At 41.2% G+C, this 18894-nt stretch overlaps 1 protein-coding gene across 2 annotated transcripts in view; it reads right to left on the minus strand.

Moving 5' to 3' along the window:
* LOC109997254 (carbohydrate sulfotransferase 8) overlaps positions 1-18520 on the minus strand; it is a 224845-nt gene extending 206325 nt beyond the window's left edge. For both annotated transcript variants that reach the window (XM_065953150.1, XM_020651703.3), the window contains exon 1: positions 12572-18520. The gene's annotated coding sequence lies outside the window, so the exon portion shown is untranslated. The remainder of the gene's footprint in view (positions 1-12571) is intronic.
* Between the last annotated feature and the right edge of the window lie 374 nt (positions 18521-18894).

Below are 18894 nucleotides of genomic sequence, written 5' to 3' on the forward strand. Positions count from 1 at the left end.
TTAATCGGGAGGAGAAGTAGATAACAAAAAAATGGTATTCATTTTCTCTGATGAGGGGGGATGTTATTATGGGGTGCATGAATTGATCAATTAACAATAAACATTAAATAACAATCAAGATAAATGTGTTTGTATTGACTCAATTAAAGGGGAACGTCAGGGATTGAATGATTAGATGTTTAAAGGTAAATTACATCCTAAATAAAGTAATCAAATGCATACATGATTAATTATAGGTAATCATTGAGATCAAGTAATGAGCCATGGTGAATTTAATTAGTTAAATACTGAATATACCTCAATGTGTAAACAGAGTTTTGGAGAACACATTGCTGAATGTTAGTGTTTTGTTAAAGTTCAACCTGTTATTGCTGTAGGTCAGTCTTTATTTAAAAACTCTGGTTATTGGCTCGATAGATCAGTATTTTTTCAAAGGCTTGATCAATTTTTCCATACAAGGTCTGAGATCATTTCATTAAATGCGTCTTATTCATACCATATATTTATTTCTTAATTTCATCATAATGTGAAAACGATCAGCACTTAAACATCACCTTTTGATGTCATCAGATTGTTTAATGGTCTGTTATTACGTTTTTCTACCTACCAGTCAGACAAGTACAATATCATCCAATGTGATTTTACACTGATGTCTCTAAATGACCTTAAACAAAAGCAAAGAAAACCATCATCTATAGGATTACATGATATAATATGGTCATTCAGCCAGTGACACGATTCACAGCCATAGCCTTTGTTTAGATCTTCAGTGACAAAGTTGAACAGTGAGTAATATGTTGCAGTCAAAGGGAAGCAGAATTAGACCGTTTGTTAGCAAAGAAAAAAACACATCTTGGCTTTCAAATAACCAAATACTGAAAGCCAAGATGTGTTTTAGGAGCTGAATCACTCTTAATGTAATAAAAGGCTTTATTGTAAAGGCTAGTGTCCAGCTGTGTCTTAAGTTATGCTTTAGTTTCTCCTTGTATTATTTCCTGTTTGATTTTGAGTCACTTGCCTCTTTTCTCGTTTCAGATCCTCCACTTTCTAGTTCCTGCCCTTACAGTACGTGTTTCCAACATGTGTGATTGTTTGCCCCGCCCTGATTCTTTCCAGTTGCGTCTCAATGTCTCCCCCTCACCTTAGTATTCAGTCTGTGTCTTGTCTTCACTTCCTTCTGTGCCAGTTTGTCTTTGTCCCCTATGTCAAGCGTTCAAGCCTTTGTTTCTAGTGAATTATTTTTTTGGTCTCGATCCCGGCTGTGTTTTTTTGGCTACGACTTAGCCTGCTCCCTTTTTGGATCTGTTTGCATGTTCATGCTATAAATAAAGACTGTTGACCTCCTTACCAAGACCACGTTCAAGAGTTGTGCTTGTGAGTCCCATCACCTGTGGTTTTGTGTAGTTACACTTATCAGTTCCATTATAAACTAGCCTCAACAATAAAGCTTTTTTACTTATAAACGTATCTTGGTTCAGCCTTTTTTCTTGATACTTTTTTTCTACCAAAGAACATCTTCTTATTGCTTTGTTTTTTCCCCTGCCTAAAGAATGCTGAGGCCCTCCTATTTTGTTTCAATTAACCAAATACTAGCTTTTGGTATTACACAGGACATGAGCCACGGTCTCATTGGTCAAAGTTTTGTTTTTAAGTTCAGTGTTCATCAGAAGAATCCATTCATCTCCATAAACGGACTACTGACCTCTTTCTCCTTACACTACTTCACCTATGCTTTGCTACCATCATAGTTATAAGGACACTGTGTGTGTCTCGCCATCTTAATATAATTGGAGGTCATATCTTAATGCTACATCGAAACAACAGATGACAATTGCCTTCTCAGCTAACTACCAGGTTGATTTGAGCCCCAACATCTCATATCTTAACTCCCGCTATCCGATGACCATTTGATATGTCGATAACACTCAAAATGAGCTGTACTGCACTTCCTGTGCACTAAACAAAACTTGGAATGTTGAATGGAAAGTATACATATAGTAACATTTTAAACACCATAAAAAATACTGTAAAGTAAGACAGTCCTTTAAGAGTCCTGCTTGATTTTTAAGGATTTTTAATATCATGAACGGTGAGAAGGAGGTACTGATTTGGAGCTTTTAAATTGCATTATTGTAAAATAATGTGTCCCTTTTATATCAACTATTTATTTTACTGCACTTACTCAACCATGCAGCATTATAAATTAAAAACCCATGTCATATAGCTTTCATATACAAAATTACGAGCTTTAATTCAAATCGGTTATTAAAATGTTACTGTAAACTGGTGTTCATTTTCTAATTGGTGTTTTTGCCTGATTGCTCTCTGGGGGAAGAATCAACCCATTCGGGCCCACCTACTGTACAAATTAAGACCTTGACAGTTCATCCAAAAAAGCCTCAATATGTTGCCAAGTCCTGACCGACAAGCTTAGGCTAAATAAATGAGTGTAATTAACTTGGGCAGCGATACTCTGGCCTAATTGATCAACACCCTGGCACCAGGTCATGTGTGGTTCCAGAAGAGTTAATGCTTTAAGAGCCCTGCATTGAAGCAAGAGGCTGATATATAGTATGTGTGTGTCCTTGGTTCTGTGTTTTCCAGGCACCCTGCTGTCTTGGAACTTAAAGAGCGCCTGGCGAGGCATCAGCCTCTGAGCCAGTCACCTTGTCAGCCTGAGAGAGCGGGCCGCCCCTCACCCCTCAGCTTCTCTGGGCCAATCCATATCCTCTATATTTACACAGAGACACCCCGATGGAAGCTGCTCCTCCTCAAACACATTTTTTTCAGCTTCAAGACAAATGAGCGTTGTCACAGCTCCGCACATAGTACCATGGCAATAAGGACAGTGTCTCTGAGAGCAATACCAGCAACACACACACCAAACCCTGTGTCAGTGTCCTCAAGTAACATTCTGTTTTCATTCGCCAATTCATCAGTCTGGATCCTGAGCTCAACCAAGGTTCAGGTGGCATCAAAAAGTCAACCTTGAATTTTAAACTTGTGCACCTCAGAACACTGAGGTTCAACACACAACAATGTCCACCTGCCCTCAACGTTCATGATTTATAGCTGAACATTTCCATCGACTTTATCCTCTATGGCAACATGTATACTGTACTCACATGACTGCTGTACAGAAACTTAAAACTTCCAGAATTAGAAGAGGCAGAGATTTCAACACCTGCTTATTGTCAAACATGGAACTGCTTTATAATTACATCTCTATTGCTTCAGTTGTGGTTAGTTCAAATTTACAGAAGAGTAAACACAATTAAAAGTATTTAATGTGAAATGAGGGAGGAAGGAATCAAAAATGACCTGATGAAGAGTCATTTTGAAGATGGGGTGTACTGTACAACATGGAGTAAGCTCAATTTCAAGTCTACACATAAACATGAACTGACTCCCTTCATGGTGCCTGGAGAGTCCACAAGCTAAAGGTGAGGTAAGGAGCAAAGCCATTGTTACCATCGCTAACCAACAATGCAACTACTTGGTTGCATGGTTTAGCCCTGTATGCAGGTTAGTAGTCCAATCCACTAGAGATTATTGTCCCTCAGCACGCCTTTGGGTCTGAGTATGAACTCTTGACTTCTGGGGCGCAAATACAGAATGCCCTGGATGAGGACTGAAAGAGTTGTACCACACAGCATTCAGCATTCAGCGCTGATCATTCAGTATGAACATGGCACTTTGCACTTTATTGAACTTGCTATTGAAATCCCTACATGTAATCATGTGATGCTTTAATCATGTATTTGTATTTTTTTTATATAATTTTGTCTTTTTGTACTGTGCTGTATATGCTTTCGACGTCTGTCACTTAAACTGTGTTCTTTTGCTCTCGGTGAAAGGCAAATTCCCCTAGGGGCAATACAGGTTTCACTCAATCATACATATAGTCAACAATGACTACAAACAGGATTTCTTTTCCAGAATATTTGATATTTGTTGGGATTAAAGAGTGTTTAAAGGCATATAAGAATAAGAAGAATTGAAAATAAAGTTCAAACCCTACATTCATTAAGTTTGAATCACTGTCTTAACAATGATACCACAGCAGGGAGCTGTATCTCTGCCTCAGCGTAAAGATTTGTTCATAAGTGTCTGTAAATTGATAAGACTGATCACTTTCTACATGGAGCTCAGTGATTTACTATAAATCAGCCAATGAGTGGCACATCAGTAGTTACTCATTTTATGCTTCAAAGTGAACTAATCATTATCCATGGATTTAGTAATACGAGGCTCAATTCAGAGCTATCGGACACTTATCAGTGATCAGTTAATTATCAGGTCCGTTCCATGCACAAGAAGTCATCACACAGTAGTGTTAAAGCTCTTTAGCATTTAGCAGGGATATCCTGTAATGCAGCTGAAGATATCCATACTATAGGTCACTGTATTTGATCTATAACTGCAGAGCCGTCACAGCCAAAATGATCTCTTCTGCTGTTATCGAGTGCTACAGTACAGACAGCAGAGAGATATTGGCCATAGGAAGATGGGATCATTCTGTCGATTGCATTTAAAATGACAAACATGCCGTCTGATTTGATTTCCTCTGGGCTGCTTGCCATCTCTTGCTTGATAAGACCCCTACTGTATCCGTCTGTGTGTGTTCCCCTGTTGTTGTTCAGCAGTGGTAGAGTCAGCATCAGGGTGGTCTCTCTCTCGCTCTCTTTCTCTCTCTCTCTCTCTCTGTCCCTCTCTTCTCTCTCCTGCCTCTCTCACATAACAAGATGAACATTTCCTCTCCTTACACAGAATCCTCCCCATGCCGCCTCCCTCTAATCCTTCCCTGGAAGTGACTCACATTACGGCATTCTTCACTTTAATGCACTTTAATAGCATTAATATCTGCTTTTGCCTCTTCAGCTGCAATAAACACCCCTTACATCTTAAGAAAGCCGCTTAAGAGCAATTGACATGGCAAGTGCGCCAATACAGAAACATACCTCGGGTGAAAAGCAGAATAAGTCATTGTAGGGGAATAATCTGCAGTTTTTCATACACGGGCACCGGGGCTTGGCACAGCGTGGCACATGCTGTACTGTAAACAGACACTGAGGGAACTTAGACGAGGAGCAGCCAGCTCCCTGTAGTGCTTCCTACTCACTCGGTCTGTGTGGAGGAGGCCTGCAGATACAGGAAGAACATGAGTCCCTGCCACCTTCTGTGCCATCCATGCTGCCGCAGCAGTGTCAGCCAAGGTCAGCGCAGGAATGACAGAGGGCTCGGCGTGGAGATAAGACTCTCGGAAACATCTGAACCACCGCGTCGCTTTTTCTAAAGGAAAGAGAATCCTGCCCCTGAATAATTCAATGGGTCTCCCCCACCCTAAATAACAGCCGGCCGGCATTGTTTGACAACCCGAATGAATAATTAAGCCCTGACCTTTTGTTCCCATTAGAGGTGATAGGTGGATACGGCATACTTTGTGTGTGAGGCGATGTAAATGTGCCGTGTTCAGGAATGACGAATTTTTTTTGTATTTAAATTCGCCAAACTCTTCGGCATGAGCCCTGGTACTAAGAAAAGAAACACAGCACGTCCCTGTGGGGTGCATTGATACACAGACACATAGATTCAGCTTCTGTTGATCGTTCCTAAAGCACAGCCTGAAGCCATCCTTTGTCACTACCTCCACGCTCTCCTAAGAATTGTGCTGTGGTTTGTTCCTGACACATCAGAGGCTTTTTGATTATGCCAGTCAAGAGCTTGTAGTCAGATGTGTGAATCAGAAATTATGTGTTAACACAAAGTCAATCCAAGGAAACTGGTTCTGTCCGGCTCGCTATGTTTAAATAATTATTATCCATTTTTTATTTTGTTTTTTTTTCAATGAAGTAAACTTCAAAAGCATTTCAAAGAAAGTAATGATCAAAAATGAAACTTTACAACTATGAAAATAAAGTATAATCTATTGCTGCATGTTTAAAGGAAGAACGCACAACTTTTTGATCCTGAAGATGTCGCCCTTGAGCCCCGGCATGAAACCAATATAAACTGAAGCCTCCGCTTTCCTCCAGCAATACACACACCTCCACTCGCGTTCACAAGAATGAGTTTAGCGCAAGCGGCAGACAAAATTGTCCTTGGCTAGAGCTGCAATTGCCTGCATTGTTGTGTTAGCAGGCAACTTTAGCTAGCTCGTGGCTTCACATTGAATGTAAATTGACACAGAATGACCGTGATCTAAAAACACTTGTGTGACTTCCAAATAGGCAGTGAGTATGTTATTCTTCTTTGCTTTAGTCCTTGACTTAAACAACTTTACACACTACGGGAGGCGCCCGCCATGTAAACCTGATGTGAAAACACAGCACTGACAACAACACAGCCAGCAGGAATCACCGTCCTCACTCATTGTAGACAGTCATGGCTAAGAGAGACAATTACAGGATGAACGGATCTACTTGATTTCTGCTGTATTTACATGTAAAATGTTGCAAATTCTTCCTTTCAGCAACACAAGTTTTTAGGATAAGGTTGGAGATATTCTACTTTTGTCATTGCAAACATGTACAATGAAAACGTGTCCTTCTTACAAAATGTTCAAGGAGCTAAAGCCGGATATATCTTATTCCTCTGTGTCAGAGAGGTTCATTGTTGTCTCCAAACTATGAAAAGCACATCCATGAGATGCATTGTTTCACAGGATGACATGTTCTTTTATTACAATCAACACGACAACTGCAGTTTATTTTGAGAAAATCCCACACGCACCATCTCCCTTCTGTAAATATACACCGAATGTGCATAAATCCATCGCAAGGTTTCGTTTTAACATACAAATTGTATTGTTTTATGGCCTATATGCACATTCGTGTGTGGGCTTGATTCTGCAAATGCTGGTTTCGTTTTTCTAAAAAGGATGAGAATGATGAGGTTTCTATTCATATTTAAAGTGATATTTCAAATGATACAACTGCAAGTTCTGACCAAGAAATCTGACTGAACAAGAGGCATTACATCAGTGCTGATACAGAGAACAACATCTCTGGGACTTAAAACGATCCATTACATCGCCTCAGGTGTTCTGAATATAGATGATTACAACAACGTAGTTACTGTCAGAGCAATCACTTATTTCCTGTCTGTTCCAGTCAAGTTGTAGAACTCATTGGCTGTTTTCGAAACCGCATACTATACTACTAGTACGTACTGATTTGGCCAAAATGCAGTATGCAGAATGCAGTATGCGAACAACTGCGAGATCCGCAGTATGCCAAAAATACCAGGATGTCGTACTGATTCGGGAAAAATGTACAGTATGCATCGGACCAGTCTACCTCGCGTACTGTTTCCCACAATGCAAAGTGCCAGGTCAGAGATCAAAATGCCGGAGCACAGCTGTTTGAACTCGTCGGTGGCGGTGACTGAATATCTTGCCACATTATGAACCAATAACAAACATGACATGTTCATATATTTATATGTCTTACCACCTCAGATTTTCCTGCTTTGTAGACTGTACAGTGCATGTGTCACAGCTGGACAAGCAGCTGCAGTTACAGGGTGCTTGGCTTGCTCTATTACTACATATTATTCATAGCTGAGTAAAAGTTAAACCTGAATGTCTTAAAAGCATACTACAACTTTAATAGCATGCCAATCATATTTCAACCCAGGGCATTGTGTATAAATGAAGATATGAGAGATTGAAGACTTGTTTTATTTTAATTATGTTAATTGCCTCCAGATGGGCTGTTGTTTACTTCCCCATTCCAGGACCGGAAACCAATTTAACCGTGCCAAGCATACTGCAAAATAACCGACGACTGGCAGTCATACTACATACTACTGTTGAACTCAGTATACAGTATATACTGCATTCTGATTTAGATAGGATTTTGAAAACAGCCATTGTGTTGGAGGAGCCAACTAAAATTAAAGCCATGGGATTTTGTCATTGTTAGACAGAGCTCAACATTTCACCTTTCAACTTCAAAAATCAGGACAAAACCCCCGCCACCCACCTTACATACCCTCCTTTTTTGTTATTTTTTATTAAGCTTTCTGCATTTAGCTCAGGTCATTAAATGGTTAAACACCAGTCTGCTTGTTTGCAAAAACTTTGCATAAGTTTTTTTTCATAGTTTACAAAAAATGTGGAAAATAGTAAAATCTGTAGATTTAAAAACAACAACATACATGTTACTGAACATTTTCTATTTTAGGAATATTGTTCAGCCCTTGTTAACATGAAAAAGAAAAATAAGATAATGTGCCAATCTTAATCAAGGCCTCAGGCCAAAATCTTCTGATTCTTCATTTGAAGCCACGGGCCGCAAAAAATCCCCTCAGGGGCCGCAAATGGCCCTCGGGCATTTTGGACACCCCTGCCTTAGTAGCATGATAAGGAAATTCAGAAACATTGCATGGGCTGATATATTTTTTTGCTGCAATGCAACAGCATCAAAGCAACGAGAAAAATATGGAAACAGGCTTGAGTTGTTAAGATGTTCAGGTGTAACATAGACGAGGAAGAATTGTCTGACACGATGCAGAGGCAGACTGAGAGATCTTTGATGTGAAATGTACAAATATAGAACAACGCCAGCGTCACACCATAAGCTCTTTTGTGGTTTCTTATATAAAACTTTTTGCACAGTAGAGTGCTATCACAGTCGCAGACTGAATCTATACGTTTTTTCTGGGGAGACACATCACAGTCTTCTCCAGAAGAGGCTGTCACTGAGCTAGAGTTTCTGGTTCCTTCATGGTGGGAGGAAAAAAAGCAGATCTGCAGTGCGCCCGCAGTGACACATTCAGGAGAGCGCTACTCTGAGGCGAGCAAGGATTTCTGCTTTAAGTAGAGTAAGAGAGAGAGAGAGAGAGATTGGGTGCTGAAGACAGACCATATTTATAGCCAGGCATAGGAATTATTCATTGTGATCAAAGTGCAGATCATGCTCCATTCCATCACAGAGCAGATGTGGCAGAAAGGAAAGAGCACGCTTTCTCCTCTGCCTGCTCTCTAGCGGCTTTCCAAATGGAAAACAGCGAGGGCGAAGTTATCTCTGTGAAGCTACTGTGTGTGTGTGCTTGTGTACGTGCGTTTCTGTGTGTGTGTGTGTGAGTGTGTCGCGCTTGTTCTCAGGTGGCTTCACTTTAGAAGGAGTGCAACGCCTCTGAGATGAAACATGCAGCAGAAAGAAAAAAGGAGTGTCCCACATGCAACATGTCTCCACAATCAGAGCGAAGGATTGAATCTCAGATTCTGAGCTCACAGCGGAAGTCATGTGCCTGAAGCCATGCACCTAAAAGGCTTGTACACCCCCCCCCCCCCCGCTGCTGAACGTGACATCGCGTGGATCTTTAAGTAGCACATTAATAATCACGGGGCCAGAGGTCACAGCTAAGAGACACAATAAAACAAAAGCCATTTCGATTTGAGGTTACCTTGTGTAGCTTAATATTATCAGTAAACACGACTGTTGGCACTAAGACCACACACAACTCACACAAAAGCAACCACCACAACGTATCACTGTTTTATTTTTCATATCCTCTCTCCTCCCTCATACACTCTTACAGGGGACACACTCTCTTTTTCTTTCTCTTTCTCTTTTTTGTTTTCCTGCCTTTTCTCCCCTAGTAAAGCTTCCTTAGCAATCACACACAAACTCTCTCTCTCTCACACACACACACACACACACACACACACACACACACGAATGCCTCCTTCTCCTAGTTTCATTTTCTCTCCCTCCCACACACACATACACAAGCGCCCATTTCTCTCTCTCTCTGTCTTTCATTTTTCAGTCTCCTACCCTTTCTCCCACCCTCCCTGTCACTCTTTCAACACACACACACACACACACACACACACACACACACACACACACACACACACACACACACACACACACACACACACACACACACACACACACACACACGCAAGCGTGCACACACAAGCAGAAGTACATGATTCTCACACACAAACACACATAAGCACAAGCACAGAGACATACAAGCTCCTTCATCTTCTCTTTTATTTCTTCTCCCTCCCACACTTTTCCAATCACTACTTCAACGCATGCACACACACAAACACACACGCACATGCACACTAACTTATTAACTTACACACAAAGGCGCCTTCTTCATTCGCTCTTATTTTTCTCTCTCTCATTCTCACCAACCCTTTTCTCTCCCAGTCAACATGCACACACCCTTATACACACACATACAGACCTCTTTTTCTCTCTCTGTTTCTCATGCTGAATCACTTTCACACACGCAAACATACACAAACGCACACACACTCAAGCGTCCGTCCAGCTTCCCTGACTCCCAGCTGGGCTTGGACGGCTCTCTTCCTCTTGGCCTCTCCGGGCCATCTGGAGTGCAATGTCCCCGCTCTGCTGGTCCCCTGCCAGCCGCAGAGCCTCCCAGGATCAACGCAGCATCTTCAAGCACAATTTGTACGCGTCAAAGCTCGGCTGTGTGTCCAGTGACCCAGCTGAGTGAAGTCATTGAGTCCCACGTCTCCCCCCACCTCAAAGGAGCCTCATTCTGCTTTGATGACACCTGCGCTCCCCCCGACTCGCAGGCTGGAGGACGGTGCAGTAATTGATTAAAGCAACCCTACCTGTCTGTGCATGAGGAGTGAATATCAAAAATCTGGTGCACAGGTCAAGTGCCATAACAAGCTTTTCATCTGAAAATGCAGCTGGTTTTCTCAGGGATGATAAAGTCTGGCAAGATAAGAGGAGGATCACATCTAGTACAGGCATGCAAGGCTTGGACACTGGAACGATTTCTCACCTGTCCTTCAGAGGTGTTACATTTTCACATGCAAGCAAATCACAGACACCTAAGTGGAACCTGCAAACAATTACGATAGTCCTTCAGTCTTTCTGCAGTTTTATAATCCATGCATATAAAGAGTCAAAAAACTGGAGAGATAAGAGCCACCAATGTTCATGAAGTCTCCCACAATCCCACAGAGTTTTGCAGCTAACTGCCCTAATGACTGAAACACAAAACACCCAAAGTATTTCAATACAAAAGACTTTGGAATTAAGTCACCCTGTTTGAAATTGATCAGAACTTAAGTCATTCAGCCGCGAGTTTCCAACCTCAAAGGGGCCTTGTTCTGCTTTGATGACACCCACGCTCCCTCTCAGCTCAACAGGGTGATTAATTAAAGCGAGTAAGTCTCAGTACTTTCAATTACAACACTGCGTAAGATCTTCTAGATCTTAAACTGCAATCTTTTTGGCTGACCACCAGCCAACATAATGAGAAAGACAAGGGGGGGGCATGTTGTAGAAATGTTTAAGACACATTCGCACATTAAGTTGTATTCGAAACCTTTTTTTCATTTCTTAATTTTATTGGATGATCAAGAGTTTTAAAATCACTGCACCAACGTTGTGTTTCTAGATGACGTAGCAAAAATCATTTGCATCATAAAAGTAGCTTAACCCAAAATAATAAATGCCCCAGGGCCGGTTAGTGTGCACCGGCTATTTTTATAGTCTGTTGAACACACCAATCCAATGTGACACCCAAACAACACACACACAGTCATCCAAACAACACACACACACACACCAACACACAAACAAACACATAAACACACGCACGCACGCACATACACGCACACAAACAAACTCTGTCCAGATCCCTTCTATTTCCTGATTGTACTCCAGTTGCAGGTTTGCCAACAAACTAAAAAAGTAGAATGGATCCCCGACCATTGTTATCACTTACAAAGTTTTTACTTAAAGACGCTGAACAAAGAGTGATTTTTAAAGGCAGGGAACCAGAAGCAGAGAAAAAATGACACATAAAAGCTGTCCTATATGGATGTGTGGCTGCATGAAGTTATCAGGTAGCAGCAGACTGCAAACAAACAGCTGGCTGTGTCTGTCACTGCTCCAACACAAAGAGTCTTTACTGTAGGTGATGAGGTATGCAGCAGAAACAAAGTCTAAATAAAAACATCCCTCATCATGCAGAGGATGACCCTGTCCTGTCTTAAACCTCAACATGTTTAACTAACTGCATTGAGGGGGAGGCAAAAAAAAGCTTAATTTGTATATCAACTCTATTGTCTCTACTCATTACCTAATTTAAAGTAAATGGACTGTTTGAAGCATTGCACTTTATAAACAGGGAAAACAAGCACTGCATTAATTCTCAAAGTTTGTTGCTCATAGAGTTGAAGCCACATCCGCAGGGAGGAAAAACTCATTTTGTAGGGAATAGCTGAATGAACATCAAGGGAAATTTTGCAAAGTAAGTAACTTCATAATAGAAAGCACAACACCTGAGATTTCACTATCAGTGAAGACTGCTGCTCAATAGTTTTCCTTTCAGCAGATTATGAGTAAACCCGCTCTAGTGAGGTTGAAGATTGGACTTTGACAATAATTAATCTATAAGATGAAACTTCAAAATATAGCACACAGACTCTCTGGGGTCACAGGAAACGACACACGGAATACACAATGTGGAGTTTTTTAGAGGCAGTGGTGTAGTATCACAAAGCAAAACAGCTTGAATAAAGGCACAGTCTTTTAACAGTATGCAGTATTGGACTTACCTCACTGTAGCTGTGTTCCAAGTAGCATGCAGCTCGGGAGCAGGTGGCAGAGTGAGAGTACCTTCTTCTTCTACACTAGTTGATCCGCGGAGTGTTTGTGTTTCAGCACCACGGAGAGCGCGTCCGCCTCTTCGGGGGAAAATGATGCGAGTTGATGGTTGACGCTGCGAACGCAACGGACTGTGCACTCTGACAACGCGTCTCCCCTTCAAGTTTGATGCCACCTCGTTGCTGCTCTGGCAGGAGCAAACATGCCTCGTCGTGTGTCTGATGCTTTCAGAGAGGGTATGACCAATCACAACGCTGCTCCGCGCTCTTTACTCACATCTTTGCGCATCCCCGCAAAGAGTCTCCAAGGAACCGGTGCCGTGTCTTGCCTCCGGGCGGGCACGGCTGCAGAAATAATGACTTTTAAGACTGGCCTCTCCTCTTGCTAGTGGAGCACATCCTCACTTGGCGGTGTTCTCTTTGTCTTGAAGGCGATGCAGACCCTGATAAAGATGAGGCTGTGTCCTCCCGCGCAGCGTCTGGGGAAGCTACGGGAGTGGAGAGGAGCGGTGCCAGCCGGGAGCGGGAGGAGTGTCTTTTACGGTCTGAGTTCATTAAAGACTCCTCTAATATGGATGAGCTCCGTGTCCCATCATTATTAAAACCCCGGTTTTGAGCTTCCGAATGGCGGGATGACTCGGCTGCAAGAGGATACAGTACGATGTGCACTCCTGTTATAAATGCAGCGGAGCTACTGTAGAGGCGGCAGAGAGTTTAAACTAGATCTGTGCTTTAATCAGAGATGTGCAGATAAACATCAGTGCAAAGAAGTCTGAGTGCATTAATCACGAGTGAATGACTTATTAATAGTGGCTTTGAAAACGTGGGGCTGATGTCTGTGTTAGAATATGAGACATTTATAGGCACATCTCAATTTAGGACGAGTTTTGTCTAAAATGTATTTGTCTATATGCAAAGATAATATTTAAGCGTCTATATGTCCCCAGAAATAACTTATATGCACCTTGTTTTTCAATCCCTAATCAAAAATCATTAAAAAAACTCCATCCTACCAACTTATCCTCTTACATGAAACATAAACATTTCTGCTAAGGCTTACACTCAGGGATTTATTACTTTTTTTTATCCCCCTCAGTCCTTACAGAATTCTGTAGAAAGGTTTACTCCTAACCCGTCTACCAGTAACACCCCCACACAAGCTGTCTATCTTGATTCCCCTCATGGATTCTGACTAAAGGTGGTGGGGGATCTGAGGGGGGGTTGTTCCTTTTATTTTAAAAAGTGTAAATATATTTTTCAGCTTTTGCAGGTGAGCTCGTATGTAGTTGATGTTGCCCTTTGTCAGTGTCTCGATTGACTTCTCTGTCTGTAACTCGTCTTCTGTTGTCTGGACATGCTCTGTCTTCAAATTAATTAGATTACTATCCAGAATAAATGTAAGAAAGACTAATCTGAGTGCCATTAATCTCATCAGATTGCATTTGGCTGATTTATTTTTAGTTGAAGCAGTTTGGATTTAAGACCAAGATGGGCAAATAGACAATACTGCCAGATATGTGATCTGATAAAGGTTGTGTTTCAGACTTTCAAAAACTCCTGCTTGGCTCTGCAGTACAGGAATTGCTTTAAGTGTGATTGTTGTGATTTGAGGTCTTGTAGTTTATTGCCACAATACCCCCCCGAATTCCCTCTCTCTTATGCCAGTGTAATATTATAGCCCCAAGCTAGTGAACAGCCCTCAGCCACAGAAAAGGCACACACAATAAGCCATTTAATCGTGCACTGATTTGAACCAAAGGATTTTGCTAAGTCATTTTCTATTTAAAAAAAAAAAGGAAAAAAGGGGGACACGAAGTTGGAGAAAATAGAGCTTTTAATGAAAAGAGGAAAGGCCCTGTGGGATGGATATCAGAAGCCAGTGGATGTGCATAATTCATCTCAGACTTTTTCATAAAGCCCTGCAGAAGAGGGCTTTCTTTAGCCTGTTTTTGTCATTTAAATACTCATAATATTAGCCCTCTGCTCTGTGCAGGAGGGAGAAGGATCACTTAGGTCTACAGAAACAGTATGTTTTTTACTTTTGTTTTTTAACTGGAAGCTTAGAAGTAAAATTCTCACTTCAGATCCTGAGGGAAACTCTACTGATGCACAGACAAGGACATATTTGAACCCTCAAACTGCACGCACGCACACACGCACACACGCACACACACACACACACACACACACACACACACACACACACACACACACACACACACACACACACACACACACACACACACACACACACACACACACCTCCACTACTGGAGGTTTTCAGAGGTAATGTAATAATTGTTTATCATTATTTTAACCTGCTATGCTTACAAGTAGGCCAAGATGAAACATGTTGAGACACCAGATGTTACTGTTGGCCGTGTTTGAAACAGATGTGCAATATTGGAAATCATTCTATTTCACCAGTGTTTATGTTCACATCGACATCATATATCATAGCATGTGTGTGTGGTTTTGTCAGGAAGTGCTCTTATTTCAGGGTGTGGCAGCTAAGAAACATCCGTTGCTCCAGCAGGCAGAGCTGAATACACTCCAGCTTTCCTCCTCCTGACTTGAGCACACCTCCCTCTGCTGGTCTGAGGTGGCAAACAAAACAAAATCTCCTCACAGCTTTGTTTGGCTGGAGGGGACTCTGGGTACAAGTCCAAGAACACTAATTCAGACCCACAGGAAGGCTTTGCTATCCGCAGCACAAGCAGGCTTTATTGTGGAGCCTTTTTTAATTCACAAAGCGGCTGCATGTAAGTGGGGCAAAACATCGCCCAAGTCCTGAAGATCTAAGAAACACCAGCACAGCAGCTGCAGAGCGTCTCTGGTGGGACTGTGGGCCGTTAGCTGTGTGTGGTATATCAGCACACCCGACTGGAAAATATGCTGAAGATGTTCGGTGGTGACTATTTTTTGTCACTCAGTGTGAAAAGTCTAATCATACATTTTTTAATAGGACTTCAATGGGACGACATTTTTGACAAAGAAATTTGTGATTTTTTTGCAGATAAGACAGCAAAGATGTGTGTCGCCTGTATGATCTTCATTGAAGAAATACATTCACTACACTGTCTGTAACATAGGATTTTCACTGTCTTAACATGATGAGGCGTTACATTATTTTGTGTGCTTTACAAGAAACAAAGTCGTCAAGTTGGAGGGGTCATTTAAAAGAATGTTTGGAAGGCACGTGGTAACATATTTACTGTTTTTTAAAGCCTCTGGCGACTCAAATCTATAGCCTTTTAAACATACACTACAGCTTTCAATGTGCATCGGCTGATAGAAAGCATTTTGAAACGTTTCAGAAATTAGTTTCAGCTTAACTTCAGAACATTGTGCTTTTATTTGAATTGGGCATGGTTACACTTTGTAAATTAATACAAGAATAATTCAAGTCTCCAATCCTAGGATTAGACACAGCTGTTTGGCTGTTTCCACCCAGGTATTGTTTGTTGGCCAAATATTGATGGTAGGTAGTTTAGAATATTATGAAAGGTTGTCTATGTTCAGCTGAGGTAGTTATAGGAGCAATATGTAACTCTGACACTTAGCATTTAAATTGAGTACTGATGTCCAAATTCAAAACATTGGAGAGAGCTGTCTCCCCCGCCCCCTCCTCTCTAGAGTATATGTCCACACGGGTTGCCATGTCACGGACACTAAGCTTCAGTCTTTAATGAGCCCTGCAATGGTCTTGAAACCTTTCTGTGGTATAACCTCTATTCATTTTTCAAAAGGATCTCCAATATTGATCCTAGTGTTTTTCTGGTAGTCAAGCTTATTTGAAAAATGCAGAGGCTTGTAAGCTCAGGTAGAATCAGTTATATCTGAACATGGTTGCTTGCCCGCTTTCATTGCTGCAACACCTGTTGGTTTAGCGTGATACCTGGTTTCATATCTGGCAAACCGAGGGGCGTCCAAAACGGCCGTGTGGGGGGTCGCCTTTAACACTGCTTCTTCTGTGGTGAAAACAGATACAGACCATTCTGGACCCTATCTCCACTTAGGAGGACATACTAGCTGCTTCATTGTTGTCAGAGAAGCTTCACTTCAATATAGCATGTTTCTTTAATGTCTGATAAAAAATAGTAAGGTCATTTTATGATTTCATTCAGTAGTTATGTTATAAATTGCTCCTTTAAGTTCAGGCTGATGATGATTATTTTTATGCTGGGGGGAGTTTAGTTGGGTAATAATATAGAACTAGCTGAGTCATAATTGAGACTTGCATCAATAACATTGGTTTGAGAACAAATGGGGGCATCTATGCTAACTTTGAATGTGTCGGATGCTGGTTTAGTTAAATTGGTAGAGGAGGTGCTCCATATATAGAGGCCCTGATGCATCTTGCATCTGCTACAGGTTTAATGCTTTATATGTGATTTTTCACACTTAAATGTAATAGAAATCAAGTATATCCTCTGAAAATAACTCTGTGAGTCATGACTGTCTACAATGGGTGTAACACCCGAGTCCCACTGTCTGTGATGCTTTACAAATTTTCCGAGTCCTATCTTCAGTTTGTTTACATCGCCGGGACGGCCGGCTGGCTGACTCCTCCCCTCACATATAAAAGTTGTTTAATTGAGGGACTAGAGAAAAGAAGAATAACATACTGTACTCACTGCTTAACTGTGTTTCTAGATCACGCTCATTTCAGGTAAATTTACATGCAGTGTAAAGATACGAGCATAATAAAGATCGCTAGCATTAGCATGCTAACACAACAGTGCAGTGAGAGTTGTTTTGGTTTCATGCTGGTGCTCAAGGGCGACATCTGCTGGATGCATATAAAGCCTTTAACTCCTTCGCCCTGTGTGGTGCCCCTGTTTTTTGATTCAACACTTAGTAACAAATCAAAATGATAAATCCTGATCACAGGCCTTCTCCTATTCTGTAGCTCCTCTGATTCTGACTCAAACAGTCACACTGATTTTCTGATAAACTATGGCTGTGTGGAACAAGGTGGATGTCAATAATAATGTGATTGGCCACACCCACACAGTCTTGAAAAATGCTCTTACCAGTAAAATGAGCTGTAAAGACCAATGAGCTTTTTAACATTTATTTGCACTCAGATTTTTGTCAATGCATAAACTCAGTCAGCTCTGATAATAAATATGCATTTTCACTATTTCAAGCCAAATGTCCAGGGGCTTTAATGAACATGTAGTTGGTTGGACAGCCAGTTTCTGATGGATTTTGGAGGTTGTGAGTCTTGACATAATTCCCTGGCCAAAAGACAAACAACCCCCTCATGGCACACTCATCACTTCCATCCTCTCGCTGCTCATCGCTCATCCAACTCTGGCATCTGGTGTAACTCATAATCAATAGTGTTGGGATCCAAAGTCTGCCCAGAGCAAACAGCAAGTGGTTTCCAATTATAAAGAACCCCCATAACAGTGTTACTGTCTTGCAAAAGTATGTCTTTCTCATTACTTTCTGAAAGTATTTTAGTTTTTAGCACCGCTCATGGTTGTTATGCAAAAAAATCAGGACATGCAGATGCTTCTGACATGTTCAGTGTATTGAAAAAAAGCATTCTGGTCCATATGTTATTAACATCTGTACAGCTTGATCTCTGTTACTTTAGATCAACTCTGCTGTTCACTCAAATCATTTTCATCTGTTACTGTCTTTTCTCTCTGTTAACCTGTGGATGTATTTGTAAGTTATGGATCTCAACTAATGAATGATTCATTATATGCTGACACAAACTGGACCCAGAGGTGCAATATTGCCTTATATAATCTTCCTCAAACTTATTACAGACTCAGCAATGGCACAACTCTCCAAATTGCTCTTTTGGCCCAGCTGCTTTTTGATTGATTATGATGAATGGGCATGTGCAACAGTTTCATAAATTACACTGAATAAATCCAGAATTCTCCATCTGAGTGAGCAGTTTCATTTGCTGATATTGACCGGTAAACAGCACAACAAATGTCTCCAATTTCTCACAGGTCAAAGATTCAAAAAGCTTTCACCGCTGTCACTTACATTCTGGCACAGAGGAGATTTATCAAAAAGATGCAGTAGAAAAATAAAGATTTAGAAAGAAGGTGAAAAATTGAGGGCAACAGGCTTTCATTGTTGCAACTTGTGTCATGATGTGAGATGGCACAATATGACTCAACAAGGTGCGAAACAAAAGCTAATGATATTATATTCTATACATTAGACATGACCTGATATGAGACGAAAAAATATCATCAGATGATATGATGCGAATGCGATGTGATGTGATGTGATACAACACA

Source organism: Labrus bergylta, chromosome 3 (genome assembly GCF_963930695.1).
Source record: "Labrus bergylta chromosome 3, fLabBer1.1, whole genome shotgun sequence".
Taxonomy (NCBI): Eukaryota; Metazoa; Chordata; class Actinopteri; order Labriformes; family Labridae; genus Labrus; species Labrus bergylta.